The following is a 22765-nucleotide window of genomic DNA, read 5'->3' as shown; positions in this document are numbered from 1 at the left end:
CTTAGAAGAGGCCATAGGGCCAGAATGGAGAAGTAGAGAGAGGGGGATTCCCCGGAGACATATTGAATTTGACCCACAAGAAGCGTGGGAAGAACTGACTCACCCAGCTGCTGGGCCGTTTGCGTCTACCATATCCCGCTCTATCCATTTCAACAACCACATCTTGCACCTCGTCCAACTCTACCTGGATTTCAATCTGCTAGGGCAATCAAACTGTGCAGTTCGGACATCCATGGCCGAGCTCTACCTACTCTGGTGCGCTAAACGCGGGAGGAGAGTGCATCTTGGGTTCTGGACCGCTTATCAATGCCACATTATTGCCACACACCCTGCAAGGAATCTGTCCCTCTGCCATATATTGAGAGCCTTTGTGAGGAACATCATAACAATTGTGGAGGCCGAAGATTTGTCTCCCTTGTACATGGTGGATCCTCTTGGCCCATTTGATACGCCTTTCTTCGTCCGCACAAACACTGTCGACATTAGGGAAGGAGCCCCGCGTTTTTACGCCATGGGGGAAGAAGCTATCCCTGCTGGGCGAGTAGCAATAGGCCAAGGCGCAGAGGTTCAAGCTCAGAGGCAAGCAAACCTGGAGAGGGCGGTGGCTGAACTAGCAGAGGAGAACATGCAAGCGAGGGCAGAGTTGACCTGTGTGACGAACGTGATGGAGAGCATACTGAAGGAGTTAGCAAAAGGAAAGACAGCTGAGAGAGCTGGAACGAGCGGCCATGGAGGCCAGAGTGATGAACCACAGGTAATAAAGAAGGAGGAAGAAGAACCGGAGGAAGAAGGTGTCGATGTACCGGCAGAGTCTGAGGAGAATCAATCCGATAACGAGGAACCACCTGCACCCAGCCCTACCATGCGGAGGAGTAGGAGGAATATGTGACCACCCTACTGACCAGTTAGTTTTCTTTTTCAGTTTTAGCTTTTTTATTTTATTTGTTGTTCTGTTTGTTTTAGGTAGAGTAATTATGTGTCATATGTGTATGCTATGCAAACCCCATTCACAGCACTTAGACCATGCAAGAGTCTAAGTGTGAGAAGTACAAGGTTTGTTACTTTGGTACATATGTATATGTCTGTGTTCTTATCGTGTGCATGTTTACTCACACTTAGCCTATTGCATAGTCTAAGTGTGAGAAGTTTTAGACTAAGAATGTTTTGTTCTTGTTTTGTTAATGCGTCTGTATGTCGGCCATACTAGCCATTCTCATTTTCCACTTCACAGCCATATCTGAGGGTAGACACTTGTGAAGTGGGAGGGGGGAGACAATGGCCAGTATGACATGTGTATATGTGTGGTCTGGGTTAGCTGTTTGTACTAGTGTTTGTTTAGGTCTAGGATTTGTATATATGTGTTTATGAATGGGCTTAAAACTCAACTGCCTCGAACTGATGGCAAGGGGAATTGAGGGAGATAAGGCATGTTGGACAATGGAAACCACCCCCCTAGTATCTCCTAGTTAGTATAGATGATGCTTGAGAGAAAAACCCATCCTTAGAGCCAGATACAAAAGCCCTCTTAAATGGTGAGTTATAAGCCTAAGTGGAACCACTTTCCACCAATTTAGAAAAGAAAAGAGTGGCTGCCACATGATGCCTAAGGTAAGGTGACCGCGTGTAGCAAGTCCTGAAGGCAGTAGGAACCCCCCATTCAAAAAAAAAACCCAATACCTTAGAACCCCTCTTTCTAGCCAAATCTATACCTAGATATAACCCACTAGCCACTGGGACTGTGTGTGAGCGAGACATAAGGCAAGAAGGCGACTGGCTAGGAGGACATACAGGAAAAACCAACTGGAGAAAGAAGTCGAGGGGCAAGGAGAAAATAGACCAGGAAAAATCCCAGGTCCAAAAAAATAAGAAGGAATAAGGGTGGCGAAGCCACATAAAAAAATGTTGAAGAAAATGGTCGAAAACACTTGACCACAAGAAGGAAGAAGGAATAAGGGTGGCAAAGCCACAAAGAAGCTACTGACCAGTTGGAGTCCAATATCAGGAAACGTCCAGCCGAAAAGAAGCAACAGCCAAGAGCCCAAATGCACACAGTTCCCCCACATCAAAATAAAGTAGTAGTTTTTTGGAACCTTATAGCCTTAGGAACATCCACCCCAAACACTACAACCCAATAGCCCCATTACAAGCCTTAAAGCCCTTCAGGAGCCGCATGTGAGAAGGAAAAGGGGGGCGGAAGAAGTTCAAGGGGGGCGGAAGAAGTTCAAGGCTGTCTAAAGCCTTGACGAGCAGATATACTGACTGGGAAGGAAAAGGGGGGCGGAAGAAGTTCAAGGCTGTCTAAAGCCGGATTGCACCTGATCCCAAGGGGAGGGATGGTTGAAAATATAGCCCGTTCAATGTGTTTAAGTACTTGTGTGTCTGTTTATATGTGTTTGTCTGCCGTTTATGTGTTTTTCTTTGCGTCAAAGTTTATAGTATAGTTTAGGATAGAGTCGGTCAGGGGTGTAACCAGGCTAGAATTCGACTTATTTCTTTTGTTTGTTCTTCACGCTTGAGGACAAGCATGTGGTAAGTGTGAGCAGTTTGATAAGTCGCATTCTAGGCCTTGGTTACTGGTCAGTATAATGTGCCCAATTGGATTATATCTTCAAAACAGTTACTAAAGTGCGCAGGAAAAAGGTCCCAGTCAGTACGAGAGGGTTCAGATAACTCAGGTGAAAAGAGCGCCAGAAGGGTGCAATACTGACCAGGATGCATGCCAAAAAGGCTCGAGATGGAGAAGAAGGATTGCTGGGAAGGATCAACCACAAACAAGGGCGAAAGAATCATTTCACGCAGAGAGTCTATCCTAAAAATCAAGGGCATGCCTCCCTATAAAAGGAAGCCACTTGGAGAGAGAATGATCATCGACATTCACACTTAGTTAGAGTATTCTCTCTCGGTAGATCAGTTCCTTTAGCATAATCCAAGATCTTCTCGTTCCTCACCACAACCATGGTCACCTGAAGTTCCATCAGTCCACCGGAGATTCGCATTCCATCATTCCAGCCAGTTTATTTCGTAGTCGTAGCAGTTTCATCGCCCGGAGTGGCAAAACAATCTTTATTCGCTTTCCTAGTTAATCTTTACATGGTTTCCTTTCGTTGGATCTGTTGCATTTTCAGTACTTGTGATCTTTTGATGTGTTTCGTTTAGATCCAAACGTTTTATGCAATGAAGTTGTTTTTTTTATGCATCTCTTTCGGTTGAAATCTGTTTCATTCTACCTAGGTAGCTTAGATCTAGTTGTTGCGGTAATTTCTAAGTGTTAAAGGGCATGATTTCATTTGGAGTTGCTTGATCTGTGATTGTTAGTTAAGTTGCTGTTTAGATTTAACTTCTGAAGTGAGTAAGTGCGAGATTTGAGTTTACGCGATTCTGTCACCTTGCATGTCCTCCAGTATGTGTAGTTCTTGATTTCACTGGTTTAATCTTTGAATTTAAGTGAATTAATTGTGGATCTGAATTGTGAAGTTGTTGATCTGCAAATGTTAACCACGGAATCTGAGTTTGTTTGATTTTCTGCATTCTTGTTGAAGAAGATAACATCCACTTCCAAGTTTGGGACCACCATTATTTTTTAGTTACTTTTTGCTTTTGTCCTTTGCTTTTCATGCTGGTACCCTACAGACTTGACAGTGCCGACACCAAACCACCACTTATTCTTTGATATTCCGTTCAGCCTTTTATAGTAACTATCTACTTTCCACATGTCCCTGAAACACCTTGTCCCCCACTCTCACGTACACAGCCACATGTCTTCCACTTTCACACCACCCAGTCAGTAGAGTACCACCTTTAATTCCTGTCTAGGTAGAATCTCAACCCAAGCGTGGTAGCTAACCAACCCCCCCTCCAAACTATCACCACAATTACCCAAAGCGCATCCATCTCTGTGGGATTTGACCCTTACCTCCACTATACTAGCCAGTAGAAGTGGGTTGAGGAATTTCTTTGATGCCAGGTTCAGGCTTAGCCGGGGTTTCTATCTTGATCAGTAGGATACATCCTTGCTTAACACGACACCTGCAAGCCTGCGAGCATTATCACAGATCATCTACACAGTTTGATAACTACTACCAAATAAATGGTGAATTCTATTTCGTGGTAATTATTTGTTGATTTTAGATGACTGTGTTACAAAGATACACTAACCGGGCGTAATACAATCCAATGAAGAATAGATCAGCTAAACGGAAATAAACTGAATTGAAAATAAGAAATTAGAAACTATAAACCGTAGATATAATTTGTAAGTCGAGTCGATGAGTCATCTTTCCGCAAGACGAGATACGCCCCGGTAGTTCTCTCAGTTTGGCGAGTGGTCCCCAAAGATAAAACGGTTTCATCTCTGAAGTAGCAGTACCGCTAGCAGCAGAGTTCCGACGAACGGGAGTAAGGCGGGGGAAGAGCTTCGACGGGAAGACTATGCAAAGAGGGAGAGAGCTATGCAAATGATATGAGTTTGTGGTGTGTTCAATCATGTGCAATGCATGGAGTGACTACCTATTTATAGGCCAAGTCCACCCATCGGGCATTGATGGAGTCAACAGCCATTATGTGTGCCATGATGGCTTGACTGTAACCGCCGGGGGTTACTAACTGGTGCACTAGCCATTGGGAGCTGAAGAGACACGACCCATCTGGACACACTACACGACGAGATACACCATAGACCGCCGGGGACCTTTTGTCTCCCGTTATGCGTCGGGGTCTAATGGGACATGACGTGGACCAGGACCCGTCGGGGATAGCGTGGAGTTTGGGGTGGTCTAAAAAGAACAAGCGGGGCTTGAACCCCACTCAACGACCAGCTCGAAAGAACAGCCCAAAGACCAATTTCCAAGATCCAAGGCACACGGCACCCGACACCCGACACCCGGCGCCCGGCGCACGGGTCACGGTGCACGGTGCACGGCTCGCGGGTGGGCGGCGATGGCGCGCGTGTGCGGGCTCTGTTCACCCGTCTTATTCAACGATATTTATTACACATAATAATTCACCTTATTAAATACTTCATCAAAGAAGTTTATCATCCCCGATGTGGGATAATTAACACTTAGTTAATTAATCCCTTAGTTTTTCACATAGCTCATTTCTAGTTTTATTGTGACCAACTTTAATATATTATTTCTCACTCACCGGGAATCAGATTTGAGATAATGAATATACTACGGTCATCTACTCGGAACGTAGATCGACGCTATTGCATTTAATTTCACAAAATTAAATGTCTTGTAACATTTATTATTAGTCAAAGTCGTTTGACCAAGCACGATTCCAACAATCCCCCACATGAGTGGAAATTGCCAAATGCATATGTATGCAGACACAAGCTCAACCCTCAAGAGGTATGTAAGCATAAAGATAGGTAGTTTTTGGCTTTGAACCATCCATAGTCAACACCATCGGATACACAGGCAGACTAGTAGCGCGATGCTTTGAACTGTTCCTCAACGGCGTGCACCGAGACAATGATGTTAACACTTAAACATCTCAACCTCATCCGTTCTCACGTTTTGTGTCCATTTCAGGCCTTGGACACCACTTTGGATTCATAAGTGTATTGTTTGGAGCGGCCCCACTTCACACTTACATAGGTGATTCCTCGTTAAGTATCTTGCCATACTCGGTCTCCTTGAGAACTTCATCTCAATGAGATCCTTTAAGGATCATTAAAAGTCATAGACTTAACCTCACCACTAGGCAAGTTTTTCAACACTCTATTGCTCTCTAGGGAATAGATATAGATGAGTGTTTCACACGAACTCTCATAGCTTAGTTTTCCCATTGAACCAAGTTCTTGGGATCTCCAGTCATCATGGTTGGGTTACCACTATGACAATTCTTTAGTTTGTGGATTTTAAACTTATTCCCTCTAACAATTTATTCATTTGATCACGATTTAACCATATGGTTAGCGGATCCACTAGATTACCCAATGACTTCACATAGTCAAATGTAATCACCCCCAAATAGTAAAGACATATCCACTTGTTCAAAGTGAGTCTTTGTTATCGGATATCCAGTTCGCATCACAGTACCCTTCAAGTACCGGGGGGGTATATCGAGAATTATAGCCCATGATTTTGAGTATATTTTAAGTACCTCAAAACTCTTACAAGAGCTTTCCAATGCTCCTTGCTTGAATTGCTTGTGTAACGACTCAACTTGTTCACTACGCAAACAATGTCAAGTCTAGTGCAATTAGTCAAATACATAATGCACCCAATGACCTGTGCATAATCTTCTTGTGCAACAGGCTCGCCCTTCTCAAGTGAACATTGAGCTCTATAGGTGTCTCAGTCGACATGCCATCATAGGCGTTGAATCTCTTTAGTACTTTCTCAACATAATGAGATTGTGTCAAGATGATTCCTTTGAATTAGAATTTTTCATTCCAAAAATCACATCGGCTAGACCCATATCCTTCATGTCAAAGTTTCTCTTTAAGATGGTTTTCGTATAGTTACTACCCATGATTAACATATCATCAACGTAGAAACACACTATAACGTATCCATTATCAGTGTTCTTAACGTAGACACATTTGTCACATTCGTTGATTTTAAAATCTTTTGATAACATCACACTATCAAATTTCAAGCAACGACGCTCGTTTCCATCCATAGAAGGACTTAACCAGTTTGCAAACCTTTCTCTCTTGTCCAGGTACTACAAAATCTTTAGGTTGTTCCATATAAATTTCATCTTAAGTCACCATTTATAATTATCAACTGTTCCAACGGCCTTAAACTTGGTTTTAAGGACTCATTTGCATCCTAAAAGTTTAGCATCTTCAGGTAGATCAACCAACACCCAACTGTGGTTTATCAAAATAGAATCAATTTCGCTTTGAACAGTTTCTCTTTAATGCAGCCCCTCTGGGCCAGCAAAGACTACTTTTATCGATGTCAGTTCTTCATCCAACATAAAAGCAATATAGTCAGGACCAACTGTCTTTGGTGTACTGACCCTAATACCACGTCTTAGTATTGTATCATTTGGATCGGGCCTTGTTTGCTTGTGTGATTCTGGCTCTTCATCCGCTGATTCAGAACAAGTGGCTTCATCCTCAATTCTCGTCTCAGAATTGGGTGCAATATTTTCCTTGTCTTTGCGAGGAAATATATTTTCAAGAAATACAACATTTCTTGACTTGATTGTTGTTCCCACGGTCACAGTCGGTATTTCAGACTTGTGGACAACAAATCGATATGCACTACTATTAAGTGCATACCCAATAAAGATGCAATCAACCGTTTTAGGACTGATTGTAACTTCTTTGGGCGGAGGAACCATCTCTTTTTCCAAACACCCCCATACTTTGAGGTATTTATAGGATGACTTCCTTCCCTTCTACAACTCATAAGGAATGAAATCCTTACTTTTGAGATGAATTTTGTTTAGGATGTAGTTGGCTGTCAAAACAGCTTTCCCCCACATGTTCTGGGGCATCCCTCAGTAACGCATTTATAATCTCTTTAAGAGTTCAGTTTCTTGCGTTCTGTAGCACCAATAGATTGTGGTGAATATGGTGCAACCGTTTGAAGAATTATACCACTTGTGTTGCATAATTCCTCAAACGGGGCTACATATTCGCCTCCTCTATCACTTTGAATCATTTTGATTTACAATCCAAGTTGATTCCCGACTTCGTTCTTATTGTTTTTGAACACTTCAATTGCTTCATCTTTACTTCTTAAAAAATAAAGATAGCAACATCTTGTGCAATCATCTATGAACGTGATAAAGTATTTTATACAACTTCTAGTTTGCACGAATTTTAAATCACATACATCAAGGTTAATTTTCAAGGGGTTTCATGTTTCGTTCAATAGAATGAAACGATAATCTAGTCATTTATTTTCGCCTCAAGACAAGTCTCACATTTATTTTGGGTATTGACCTTTTTTGCCTTTAGTAAATCCAAGTTTACTAAACTTTTATAGCATTAGGATTCACATGTCATAATCTATAATGCCACAAATAGGAGGAAGTATTTGCATTTTCAGTATTAGCCAATGTCTTTTCATGCGACGAATAGCCGATAGTTTAAAAAGAACCCTAGGAGGAAGTATTTGCATTTTCATTATTGGCCAATGTCTTATCAGACTCAAATACAAGTTTAAACCCCTATTTACAAGTATTGATCAATAAACTATGTTCTTGCGTATGTCCGAGACATGTAGCATTTTCTTAGAGTGATTGTCACGTCGGGCGTCATCTTGAGGACCACATCTCCAAAGTCGACACATTTGGACGAGGCTTGGATCCCCATGTTGAGCCTCTTCCCCTCAACAGTCTTGTAAGTGTAGAACTTACTTCTATCGGCACACACGTGGGCAGTGACGCCCGTGTCGATATACCAACCACCTTTGTTCTCGAAGTGGTTGACTTCTTCAGTTACCACGGCGGCTATGTTGCCTTTGGCATGTTTGATAAATTTGGCTCCACCAAGCTTCTTGGTTGGTGGCTTCATCTTTCTCCCGACATCTGAACGGGTGCCAAATGTCTCCCGGCATCTCTCATGGAATGGGCGGGGCCAAATGTCTCCCGACATTTTTTCAAGGCACGGACGGGTGTCAAACGTCTCCCGATATTTGCTAAGGCATGAACGGGAGCCAAATGTCTCCCCATGTCTCCCGATGAACGGAAGACTGACGGGTGCAAAATTTGCTCCTGACATCTCCTAAGAGACGGACGTGTGCAAAATTTCTCCCGACATCTCACATAGGGTGTAAGGGTGCAAAACGTCTACTGACATTTCCTAAGGCACGGGTGGGAGCCCATGTCTCCCGATGAACAGGAGACCGAAGGGTGCAAAATTTGCACCCAACATTTCCCACGGCACAGATGTGTGCCATACGTCTCCCGAAATATTCTAAGGCACTAACGGGAGCGAAATTTCTCCCGACGTTTTGAAGGCACGAACGGGTGAGAAATCTCTCCCGACATTTCCAATGCCACAGACGGGAGTCGAATGTCCGTCATGTCTCCCGACGAACGGGAGACGTCCCTTGGGACCAATGTGTGCCAAATGTCTTCGAACATTTTCTAAGGCACAGACGGGAGCAAAACGTCTCCCATGTCTCCCGATGAACGGGAGACGTCCCTTGAGACCAATGGGACACGCCCAACGACCCTATCCATGGGAACGACGAGAGATATCCCGTAGGACTGACCGACCATTCACATTCACGAGGTCTCTTCCCCACATTGGAGTCAGTCGTGTCGTGTTGATCCCAAAGGCATCAACTCTCGTGTTGAACCCGGCCACTCAATCCATTCGAGGATTCTACGGAGTCACTAAAAATGGAACCCGCAGTTCTCATGTTGGCCCCTAAGGTCCCAACACACGTGTTGATCCCGAATGCCTCAACACTTGATCCGTTAGAGGATCTCAAGGAACCGCTAATAGTGGAACCGTCAATTTGCATGTTGGCCCCGAAGGCCCCAACACTCGTGTTGATCCCAAAGGACTCAACACACGATCCATTGAAGGATCTCGCGGAACCACAAAAAGTGGAACCGTCATTCTTCGTATTGGTCCCGAAGGCCCCAATACCCGTGTTGACCTCAGAAGGTCCAACACTCGATCCTATCAAGGATCCCATGGAACCACTTAATGTGGAATCATCGGTGCCACCAAAGGTGGATGCACCAGTCAACCCAAACGGGTTAGTAATTGCTCATGACGTTATAGGTAGTCATAGGTAATGATGTGGACTCGACGGGAATCGTGGTCATGGCGGGGACCCAGCGGGGAACAGTGGGCACGCCGGTGTTGGAGTCAGGGAAAGCGACGACGACGAACGTAGCAACAGGATCCATCTCCATGCGAAGGTAGTAGTTTCGAAAGTTTTAGATTCAATTTAAAGTCCAAACTCCTTCTTCAACGGTAAGTATATCTCGTCTTGCGATTGTTGATTTTAGATGACTATGATACAAAGATACACTAACCGGGCGTAATACAACCCAATGAAGAATGGAGAAACTAAACGGAAATAAACTGAATTGAAACAACAAATTAGAAACTATAAACCGTAGATATAATTTGTAAGCCGAGTCGAGGAGTCCTCTTTCCGCAAGACGAGATACTCCCGGTAGTGCTCTCGGTTTGGCGTGTCGTCCCCAAAGATAAAACGGCTTCGTCTTTGAAGTAGCAGCACCGCTAGCAGCAGAGCTCCGGCGAACGGGAGTAAGGCGGGGGCAGAGTTTCGAAGGGAAGACTATGCAAAGAGAGAGAGAGCTATGCAAATGATATGAGTTTGTTGTGTGTTCAATCATGTGCAATGCATGGAGTGACTGCCTATTTATAGGCCAAGTCCACCCATTGGGCATTGATGGAGTCAACGGCCATTATTTATGCCATGATGGTTTGACTGTTACCGCTGGGGGTTACTGACTGGTGCACTAGCCATTGGGAGCTGAAGTGACACGACCCATCTGGACACACTACACGACGGGATACACCATGGACCGTCGGGGACCTTTTGTCTCCCGTTATGCGTCGGGGTCCAGCGGGAACATGACGTGGACCAGGACCCATCGGGGATAGCGTGGAGTTTGGGGTGGTCTAAAAAGAACAAGCGGGGCTTGAACCCCGCTCAACGACCAACTCCAAAGAATAGCCCAAAGACCAATTGCCAAGATCCAAGGCACACGGCACCCGACACCCACGGTGCGCGGCTCGCGGGCGGGCGGCGGCGCGCGCGTATGCGCGCGTGTGGGCTCTGTTCACCAGTCTTATTCCACGATAATTATTACACATAATAATTCATCTTATTAAATACTTCATCAATGAAGTTTATCATACCTGATGTGGGATAATTAACACTTAGTTAATTAATCCCTTAGTTTTTCCATAACTCATTTCTAGTTTTATTGTGACCAACGTTAATATATTATTTCTCACTCACTGGAAATCGGATTTGAGAAAATGAATATACTACGGTCATCTACTCGAAACGTAGATCGACGCTATTGCATTTATTTTCACAAAATTAAATGTCTTGTAACATTTATTATTAGTCAAAGTCGTTTGACCCAACACGATTTCAATATTATTTACATTGGATAATTATTTAGTTATTTCTTTCAAAATTGTATGAAGTATATGATAACAAATTGTTATACGAAGAATAGAATATAAAAAAATCATTTACAAAAATTAGTTTATACAATTGGATATATATTGCAAAAGTTACAAACACATCATAATATTTAATTAAGAACATTTGTAGAACAACACTACTAAAAAATTAATAAAAAAAAGTAGCCAACATTTATCAAGAACACTACTACTCACTAGTTCTCACTCGTCCCTATAATAGTAGAGTCATTTCTTTTTTTTAAGTAAAAAGTAGTAACACATTTTATCACTCTTACTTTCCCCTATTTCTTACTCCTTCCGTTCCATAGTAGTGGATGCATTTCTTTTTAGCATGCAATTTAAGAAAAGTTGTGTTAAGTGAGTTAAGTAAAGAAAGAATCAAGTAGAAAATGAAAAAGGTAGAGAAATAGAGAGAAAAAAGGTAAGTGAGAAAAAATGTATTGACTTTTACTAAAAATGGAATGACTCCACTACTATGGAACGTGCCAAAATGGTAAAATGACTCCACTACTATGGAACGGATACTTCATAATTTTTTTTATTATTGAAAAAATAATGCTCAAAGCCAACATAGAACATCGAGCAAGATAATTCTACACAAAGCCAAAACCGACAATAAACAACAAAGCTACAAGACAACTCCAACTCAACATGAAAACTAATAAGCCAACGAGCAAGACACCAAAACATGAAAGTAAAACCAACTAGTAATGAAGACCAACCACTTGTGGAGACTTGACTAATTAATACTCAATTCGTCGACGAATAGGAGCCACGTTTAGGAGTCCCGGTTCTTTATTTCTATAAATGGTAAGAAGCCCCACATTCCACCAACTTATTCCACTTATATATCATTTAAAACAAATACTCCCTCCGTCTCATAAAAATATGTGCACTTTCCATTTTCGCATGTCCCACAAAAATATGTGCATTCCATTTTTTGAAAGTTGTATCAATTTATAATGTAGGTCTCACTATCCACTAACTCTACTTTAACTATCATTCTACTCATCTCTCCTACTTTGTCATACCATTCTCATCATATCTCTTACTTTATCAATTTTGTCTTAATTCTCGTGCCATCTCATCCGCCCGAATTTTTATGGGACGGAGGGAGTATATACAAGTGTGACTCATCTACCTTTTTCACCCATTTTTCTTAACATTTCTTATAAACCGTGCCGAAAAGAAATGAGACTCTCATTCGAGGACGGAGGGAGTATTAGTCATTCGGCTCGGTTGCAATGAGAATCTTGAACCCTTCCTTTCACCTAATACTCAAGACGTCATAAAAGTTTTCTCTTTTCCAGCTCCCAATTCGGGTGAAACTATTGAAATATTACCTTGTTGCGAATGTCCCAAATAGATCAAAGAATGATGGGGTACAAACCATAACCCATATCAGAGAACGAGTATGAGTTGCAAACATATACTCCATTTGAGTTACCCCAACTCCATCAGTATGAGACTTTTCGGAGAGCGTCCATAGAGCAAACCCATGAAGGCTTAGCCCAAAGCGGACAATATCTACTAATGTGAGTTTGGGTATGCGCCGCTGAACCCTAACATAGACCAATTTATGAAAACCCCCGTAAATGGTTAAGTTACAATTATAGCTTAGTTATTTTATTACGGGGTTTTGCTTAATTTTCAAAAAGGTAAGTAAGGTAGGTCATCTACCTTCTACATATAACTGATAACAACTGCCTCCGTCCCATTCAATATGTCTATATTTTTAATGGCACGAAATTTTAGGATGAGTTGTTAGTTGGAGTTAGTAGAGAGAAAAAAAAGGTAATTAAATATTTTAATGAGGAGAAATGAGAGAAAAATTTATTTCTAAATATAAAAAGTGGACATCTTGAGTGAGAAAAACTAAAATGAAAAGGTGGGCATTTTAAATGGGACGGAAATAGTACCAAATACATGGAGAATTTTATTTCGTGGTAATTATTCACATTGGATAATTATTTATTTATTTAATTCTCATTCAATTTAGTATAATTGAATTATTAATTCGTTGATGAGATTAATGAGAATAATGGTATTTAAAATAATTAAACGCATAAGCAATGTAATGGGAATAATGGTATTTAAATTTTTAAATAATATAGTACATGTTTTGAGCTTATTCCTATTACAAGAAAATTGAATTTCCATGTTTTATTTGAGTAGTAAAAGTGAACTAAACGTTGGTTGACTTGCAACTTTTGTGGCTCAATCTTTTACATTGTTCTACTACGTTTCTACTTAGTTAATTTTTAAACTTATTAGTATTACACCCGTGCTATGCACGGACTAATATATATTCAAAATATTAATTAAATAAAATTAGAATAAATAGATTATATGAAAGTTGTAAACAAAATGAATAACAAAATTTTAGTTAAATGAGGATTAAAAATATATACAAATCAATAGTGAATCATAATAAATTTGAAACACTTATTAGAATATAATGTTCAAGCATTAAATTGTAGAAGATAAAAACCTATCACAATAATGGATTATACAAATGGGTAATTACTCATAATCTTTTAAAAACTTTTTTATAGACTATATTAACTTTAGATTTTAAAGTCTTTACAAACTAAAATTGTCAAATTTTCACTACTCTTTACATTTTCCAATAAAACTCGATGATAAAATAACTCTTTTGCTTCAAGTCATCCGTTGCACCTCTTATAATTGTAATAAAATAAATATACTCCCTCCATCCCAAGTTACATGAGTATATTCCATTTTGATTTATCCCAAGTTATTTGAGACATTTCTTTTTTAGCTAAAAACAAAAGATCTAATCATATTCACTTTACTCTATCCTCTACTTTATTTTATTTTTACTTAACTTACTAAACACATCTTTCTTAAATGTCGTGCAAAACAGAAACGGCTCAAGTAACATGAGACGGAGGGAGTATAATTAAAAAATTAAATAAAATACTAGTAATATTTTACCATAACTTTAAAATGGAACAAAATCAATAATATAAATAGAATAAAAACTGAAAACTATTGAAAATAAAAATTATTATTATTAAAATATGATAGAAATAAAATGGTGGTAATACAATAGTAATAATATCTGATTTAAGTGATCCTTTTAATAATATGATAGAAATAAAATGGTGGTATACAATAGTAATATCTGATTTAAGTGGTCCAAAAGGATGGTAATATATATATATCTGATTTAAGTGATTCAAAAGGATGGTAATATATAAATTAGTGAGGACTATAACATAAACAAAATATAACTGGCAAATAATATAAAAAACCTAAATTTGGTGAATGTCTAATAGTTTATTCCAAAAACTATAAGAATAAATCTAATAATCAGACTAATAATAATAATAATATAACTATTGAAAAAGACTAAATTCATACATGCAAACTGACGGGATGAGATCGTCTGCTGTGCTAAATAGCACAGCAGGAATTGCTGTGCTTAAAACGCAGGTCTCAAGGCACAAAACGGCAGGTATGTTTCTTTTATTTTCTTTTTCTTTTTCTTTTTCCTTTTGTTAAGATTTTTCATTCTTTTTTTTAATCCACAATATAAAATTCTCTATTTTTACAGTTGTGAAAATGTCAACCCATCCAGATGGGCCAGATCCAATACAAAATGAGACCAATTTTTGTGCTTCAATTTATTACTGCGAAGGATCCTAGTTTCAATTTCTTAAGAAAAAGAATGAAAAATCTTAACAAAAGGAAAAAGAAAATAGAAGAAACATACGTGCCGTTTTGTGCCTTGAGACCTGCGTTTTAAGCACGGCAATTCCTGCTGTGCTATTTTGTACAACTGACGATCTCATCCCCTGACGGAATAAGAGTATGGCAGCTGTTGAATGTCAGCACACAGCAGTTTTTTACCCTTTCAAATCAAATCACGTTCATATAACTGCAATATCTAAAAAATCTATTAATAATAGTAATAATTTTAATCAATAAATAGCTTTTTAATTAAAATGGTATTTATATAAATATCCCCAAAACTCCCCTTTTATATACGTGTAGGTAGACTAGTTTCTCACCGGTGTAATGTACCACTCATTGTATTTCTTTCAAATTGTACGAAGTATATTAAAACAAATCGTTATACAAAGGATAGAATATAAAAAATTTATTTACTAAAATTAACTTATAAATATTGATTAACATTTGGATATATATTGCAAAAGTTAAACACATCATAATATTTAATTAAGAACATTTGTAGAGCAACAACACTAAAAAATCAATAAAAAAAGTAGCCAACATTTTTTATCAAGAAATCAATAAAAATGTTACTCCCTCGTTCTACAGTAATAGAGTCATTTTTCCATTTCGAGTGTTTCATAGTAGTAGAGTTATTTCCTTTTTTAATTAAAAAGTACGTAATACATTTTATCACTTATTTTTCTCAATTTCTTACTTTATTATTTTTTTATTGAGAAAAAAATTCTCAAAGCCAATATAGAACGGCGACAGGCCCGGCCCTGGGGGGGGTCGAGCAGTGCCCCCGCCCCGGGCCCCCAAAACGTTGGGGCCTCCAAAATCCAAATACATACATGAGTATATACATGCTACTGGGCCAGGTCCAAGCAAGAAACAAGAGCCCACTGTTAAACTATTAGTTTATAGTATTATTATGGGGCCCCTCTTTTAGTTCCGCCCCGGGCCAATAAAAACTCAGGACCGGGCCGTTACAGCGAGCAAGATAATTCTACACAAAGCCAAAACCGACAACAAACAATAAAGCCATAAGACAACCCCAACTCAACATGAAAACCAATGAGCCTACAAGCAAGACACCAAAACATGAAAGTAAAACCAACTAGTAATGAAGACCAACCACTTGTGGAGACTTGACTAATTAATACTCCCCCCATCCGCGAATAGGAGTCACGGTTCATTATTTCTATAATTGGTAAGAAGACTCACATTCCACCAACTTAGCACTTATATATCATTTAAAACTAATATACAAGTGAGACTTATATTCCACTACCTTTTTACCCCACTAATTTTTCTTTACATTTCTTAAAACCATTGCCGAAAGAAATGGGACTCTCATTTGCGGAAGGAGGGAGTATCTCGGTTGCAATGAGAATCTTGAACCCTTCCTTTCACTCAATACCCAAGACGACATAAAAGTTTTCTCTTTTCCAGCTCCCAATTTAGATAAAATTATTGAAATATTACCTTATTGCGAATGTCCCAATTCGGGAGTATGATGTAGTAACAAAAAAGAAACACAACAAAACTGATAATTATATCATAAAATTGAGAGAAAAGACAATACACAATCTAGAAAATTACTCGACTGAAATGACATTTTTTATTAATGAAATTAGAATTTATAAAAGATTTTGCAACGGATTGCATTCTTCTTCGACCGAATGACTTTTAGTGGTCACAGTGATTTTAATTATAAATTATTAGAATCAATTAATAAATGTTACTTTTCGATTTATATTGATTAATGTAACTTCTAAATTTAATGGAAAGAGAATAGACACTTAAAAGTATTTAAATGCGAGCAATGAATTGAAAATTAATGGATTATGAAATTAGTAACTCCAAAATTTAGTGATCCCTTAATTTAAAAAAAAAATTCAATGAAAATAATATTTTGTAAAAATCTCCAAATTCTTTTTTAATATATATATAGAGATAGACATCGATTAACTAAATTTTCCTTTGGAAGATTTAAATTCAAATCTATCGTGAAATAGAATATTTTATATCTTGCATACTTATCTAATACTAATATTGATAATAGGGGAACACTACGATGCTACCATAGATAGGATAACAACATAACACAAATATACATCCTTAGATCTGGAAATCCAACACTCAAGATTGAATTTCGCGAACAGAATTGAGATTGTTGTATAGTGTATTAGGAATTGATGTCAGTGGCATTTTAGTCATTTCATATAGAATCAAATTGGGGATATCCCAAAAATAGCGCCACTCTCCAAATCCACCCCCCCTCTAGCCCACACACTCTCTCTCGCATACGACGATTACTCTCATTTTGCCGCCTCCATATTCACAAATCGAAACCCTAGGATTAAATTTTGTGAACAGAACACGGATTGCATTCTAATGTATTAGAAACTGCTGGTGTGGTAAACTGCAATATTTTCGTGGTAACACTGTAATATTCAATTAATAACACTGCAATCTGATAATGTAAAAATTACCCCTTTTCTCTCTATCCCCCACTCTCTCTCTCTCCCCCTCTCCCGATCTCTATCACATACGACGATTACTCTCATTTCGCCACCTCCATATTCACAAATAGAAACCTTAGGATTAAATTTCGTGAACAGAACACGGATTGCAGTATAATGTATTAGAAATTACTGGTGTGGTAAACTGCAATATTTTCGTGGTAACACTGTAATATTCAATGAATAACACTGCAATCTGATAATGTAAAAATTACCCCTTTTCTCTCTATCCCCCACTCTCTCTCTCTCTCCCTCTCCCGATCTCTCTCACATACGACGATTACTCTCATTTCGCCACCTCCATATTCACAAATAGAAACCTTAGGATTAAATTTCGTGAACAGAACACGGATTGCAGTATAATGTATTAGAAATTACTGGTGTGGTAAACTGCAATATTTTCGTGGTAACACTGTAATATTCAATGAATAACACTACAATCTGATAATGTAAAAATTAAAAATTTCCTATTTTACTCCACAGCGTTTTCAGCATAATTAAATGTAGCTGCCATGTGAGCACACGATTTCCAGATCCAACGGCCTAAAATGGTAGTATGGTGTCAGAATAAAGAGTGTTGTCATTTTAATACATCTCATTGATAATATATTTATAAAGTAATTCGAATAAGTATTTGTGGACTTTAAAATATTAAAAATATAAATATATTGTATGAGAGAGATAGATTTAATTTTAAAACTAAGATCTTTGCTCTAAAAAAAATATTTGATTCATTTATTTAAGATGTGCATCGAATTTCATAATGAGTACTCGCAAACCCTTACCAGTTACCACTCATATTGCTGCGACGCCAACATTAAAAAATACCCCAAATTATTTCGGTCTCAAATTAATGTATTGAATCAGAAATTCACAGTAGTTAGATCTCCTTGGATGCAAAGCTACCACGTTTTTAATGAGCCAACCGCAAACAAAATATCCAAATGTATAAAATTGACTGATTAGAAAATTATTGGCACTACCTCTCACTCTATTGGCCAATAATATAACATAGGCGGACGTGGGAAGACTTGTGCCTATCATACCTATTATTAGTATAAATAAATATTTTTGGAATACATGAATTTAATTCGATATTAGGTTTTATACATCTTTTATAAATTACTAAACAAATAATACGAGTTGGTAAGATAAATTTTCATGCCATCTTAATTATTTAATCAATTTTGTGAGGTGAAAATGACGAAACCATATTCTATAATTTTATTACAAAATAAAAATATTGAAAATGTCTATATTTCTTCCAATTGCAACCACAATCATACTTGGCAAGTATAATTAAGCCAAATTAGTAATTCAGAAAATAAAAGAAAATAATATTATAGAGAAAGTATTAAAATTAATATGAGAAAAAAGTAAATGCAATATTTAAAATTAATGATAGGGTTAATATTATAAATGATTATAAATTTTTATGTACCGTTAATTTGTGACACAGACCAAGTACATAATTTAGAAATTAATATATTTAATTTCTTATTATAATATAATATACTCAGCTACCTTAACTTTTTGTGGTGAAATGTGAATGATATATAGTTCCACGTCTCCTCCACAAGAATACAAAATTCGCAAAAAATAAAATTCCGAAAGTTTGAACAAGAATCTTATGTTGACAAATTAACTACTAGAGGAAAAAAAGGTATTTAATTACATAACATGATTCCCAAAGAATTTTCTGAACTTCATTAATATGATTCCGACAAATATGTCAATTAATAGACCCATTTCGTATAATTAATCAACTTAATCTAGAGTTTTCGTGGTACTGCCAGAGAACAAGTCGTGGCCTCTTTTGTTGCCATTTCTTTTGATATATAAATGTTGCTATTGAAATATTATATGTCCTACCATTCACAAAATTTAGCATTTCCTTTCTTCTAGTAATTCAATTAGTATTCTAATCTAATTTCTTGTATTACTAGCTAGCAACAAGCGCAATTAATATGTAAGACTAATTCTTTTATGGATAATAGATTAGTGGTGGAGGGGATAATAACTCATAAAGTTCAAATTTCATAGTTGTCTTTAGAGTCAAAGTCTATCATATGTTTGATTTTTCTTTTACGTGGATTGCTTATTGCAATATAAATATGAGAGGTGAGAGATGATGCTACATTTTGTAGCAAAATTTTGCTACAATCACACATGCATTTATACTCTTTTGTGACACATAAAAATACAAGTAAATGTTGTTATTTTTAGAAATGGAAATAAAGTTTATGACATCTATTCATGTAACTAAATTTCGCTACATTTAGGCTATCACAAATTATTTTTGACACATAAGTGTCACAATATCTCTCTATCATATTATTTTGATTATTGATGAAACTATTTTTGTCAATAAATAATTAAAAAGAAATAGTTACATTTTTACATGTCTCAACTCTCAACCGGAACATTTTATATATATGTATATATATATATAGGGGTGCATTATAATGATAACCCAAATTTCCGTAATAACCCTATAACTAAATCTGGACCACACATTTTTAAAATCACGTGGTCTAGATTCAAACTTAGATTTACTTCATAAAAAAAAGCGCGGGGTAAATATGTCATTTTGCTCATGATAAAATTTACGTATCCAAATTCCGCTCATTTAATTTCTAAATTTCGCTAATTTTATCATTTTATCAGTCAGTCAAAAGTATAATTTTATCAACTCAGAGTATCATTCTATCCGGCAAAACTATCATTCTATGCAATAAACCTAACATATATCATTTTATCAACTCAGAGTATCATTCTATCCGGCAAAACTATCATTCTATGCAATAAACCTAACATATATCATTTTATCATTTTATCAGTCAGTCAAAAGTATCATTTTATCAACTCAGAGTATCATTCTATCTGGCAAAACTATCATTCTATGCAATAAACCTATCATTTTATCAGTCAGTCAAAAGTATCATTTTATCAACTCAGAGTATCATTCTATCCGGCAAAACTATCATTCTATGCACTAAACCTAACATATATCATTTTATCATTTTATCAGTCAGTCAAAAGTATCATTTTATCAACTCAGAGTATCATTCTATCCGGCAAAACTATCATTCTATGCAATAAACCTAATATAATCGGCACAATACATAATATACAAACCTACAAAGCAGTAAACATATCATTTTATCAACTCAGAGTATCATTTTTATAAGGTTACTGTCATTTTATCCGCTTAGATTATCATTTTATCAGGTAAAAGTATCATTTTATTAAACAAAAATGTCATATTATTAAACAAAAATGTCATTTTATACACCAAAAATACCTATCATTCTATCGGCTGAAAGTATCATTCTACCTGGCAAAACTATCATTCTATCGGCTGAAAGTATCATTCTATCCGGCAAAACTATCATTTTATGCAGTAAACCTAACATTTATAAGCTAAAAGTATCATTTTATCAACTCAGAGTATCATTCTATCCGGAAAAACTATCATTCTATGCAATAAACCTAACATATATCATTTTATCATTTTATCAGTCAGTCAAAAGTATCATTTTATCAACTCAGAGTATCATTCTATCCGGCAAAACTATCATTCTATGCAATAAACCTATCATTTTATCAGTCAGTCAAAAGTATCATTTTATCAACTCAGAGTATCATTCTATCCGGCAAAACTATCATTCTATGCAATAAACCTATCATTTTATCATTCAGTCAAAAGTATCATTTTATCAACTCAGAGTATCATTCTATCCGGCAAAACTATCATTCTATGCAATAAACATATCATTTTATCATTTTATCATTTTACGTGATATTTGGCGAAATTCAGAAATTAAATGAGGGAAATGACAGTTTTACCCCCGCGCTTTTTTTTTATGAAGTAAATCTAAGTTTGAATCTCAACCGCATGATTAGAAATATGTGTGGTCCAGATTTGGTTATAGGGTTATTACGATATTTAGGGGTTAGCATATGATCACGACTCTATATATATATATCACTACTATATATATATATATATAGTAGTGATATAGGGTAAGTGCCCATTAAGCACATAACTAGAGAACAAATCACAGCCACAAGATCAAGAGAATCAAGGGCTAGTATTAATACATGTGATTTTCGAACTTAAAGGAGAAATTAGTTCCATCTATCACAAATTTACTTCACAATAACAAGGCGAGGGTATAATGGTCATTGCACAGAAAAATTAGGTTACGTAAATTTTTATCTCAATTGAAAGTTAAGCTCGATCTCTTCTGCAAATTCCCTCATCTTCCCGCTTCATACTACTCTTGTGGTTGAGATCGCGCGGCAGCGCTTCCATGAGTTCGGAGAAGAAAGCGTCCGATTCATCGCCGCTGCTGCTGTTATTATCGGTGTTGAAATCGAGAAGCGCCACGAGGAAGGAGCTCGGCGCCGACCGGTATCGAGCTAATCCGGAGCTCTGCTGCTGCTGGTGTTGATGTTGATCATGATTGGTGAAGAAATCAATGTCATGCTTGAAATTGGTGGTGTGAGAGGGATTGGAGTGGAGGAAGTCTCTGGAAATAGCGTCTGAGCTGAACATAGTTGGAGAGAAGAGGTTTTAATTGGAAAACATTAATGGAAACTCGCATAGAATTTTAATTGGAAAAGGTAATGGGATTGAATGGTGGTGGAAAGCGGTGGGTGGATAGATTCGATCGATCAAATTCTTTTTGGTGCAAAACAGATGTAGCTAGAGAGAGAGAGAGAGGAGGTTGTGCGTTAAATTGAGGGAATTGCAAACGGGTTGAGGAGATTAGCGGAGAAAATAAAGTCATGTGGCAGAGAATTAGAGATGTATTTTGTTATAGTGATGTATTTTGTTAACATCAGTGAAGTAAAAACATGGTTATAGTGATGTGTTCCAGGGTTAGAGTGATGTTTCTTTGATTTTTTGATATATTGATGTATTTTATTAACATCAGTGAAGTAAATACATGGTTATAGTGATGTGTTCCAGGGTTAGAGTGATGTTTCTTTGATTTTTTTGCTATAGTGATGTATTTTGTTAACATCGGTGAAGTAAATACATGGTTATAGTGATGTGTTCCAGGGTTAGAGTGATCTATCTTTGATATTTTGCTATAGTGATGTATTTTGTTAATATCAGTGAAGTAAAAACATGGTTATAGTGATGTTTCTTTGATTTTTTGCTATAGTGATGTATTTTGTTAACACCAGTGAAGTAAAAACATAGTTACAGTGATGTGTTTTAGGGTCAGAGTGATGTTTCTTTGATTTTTTGTTATAGTAATGTATTTTGTTAACATCAGTGAAGTAGACAATTACCTATTACCCAATCGAAAACTATACACAAACATGCTCCCACTGCTTTAATTTGGATCACACCACAAAATCATCTCATCATCCACTCCACAATTAGTCTCTCTTCCACACATCACTC

The sequence above is a fragment of the Salvia splendens genome, chromosome 18 (assembly GCF_004379255.2).
Source record: "Salvia splendens isolate huo1 chromosome 18, SspV2, whole genome shotgun sequence".
NCBI lineage: Eukaryota > Viridiplantae > Streptophyta > Magnoliopsida > Lamiales > Lamiaceae > Salvia > Salvia splendens.
The sequence above is the reverse complement of the archived record's forward strand: the minus strand, read 5'-3'. Positions refer to the sequence as shown.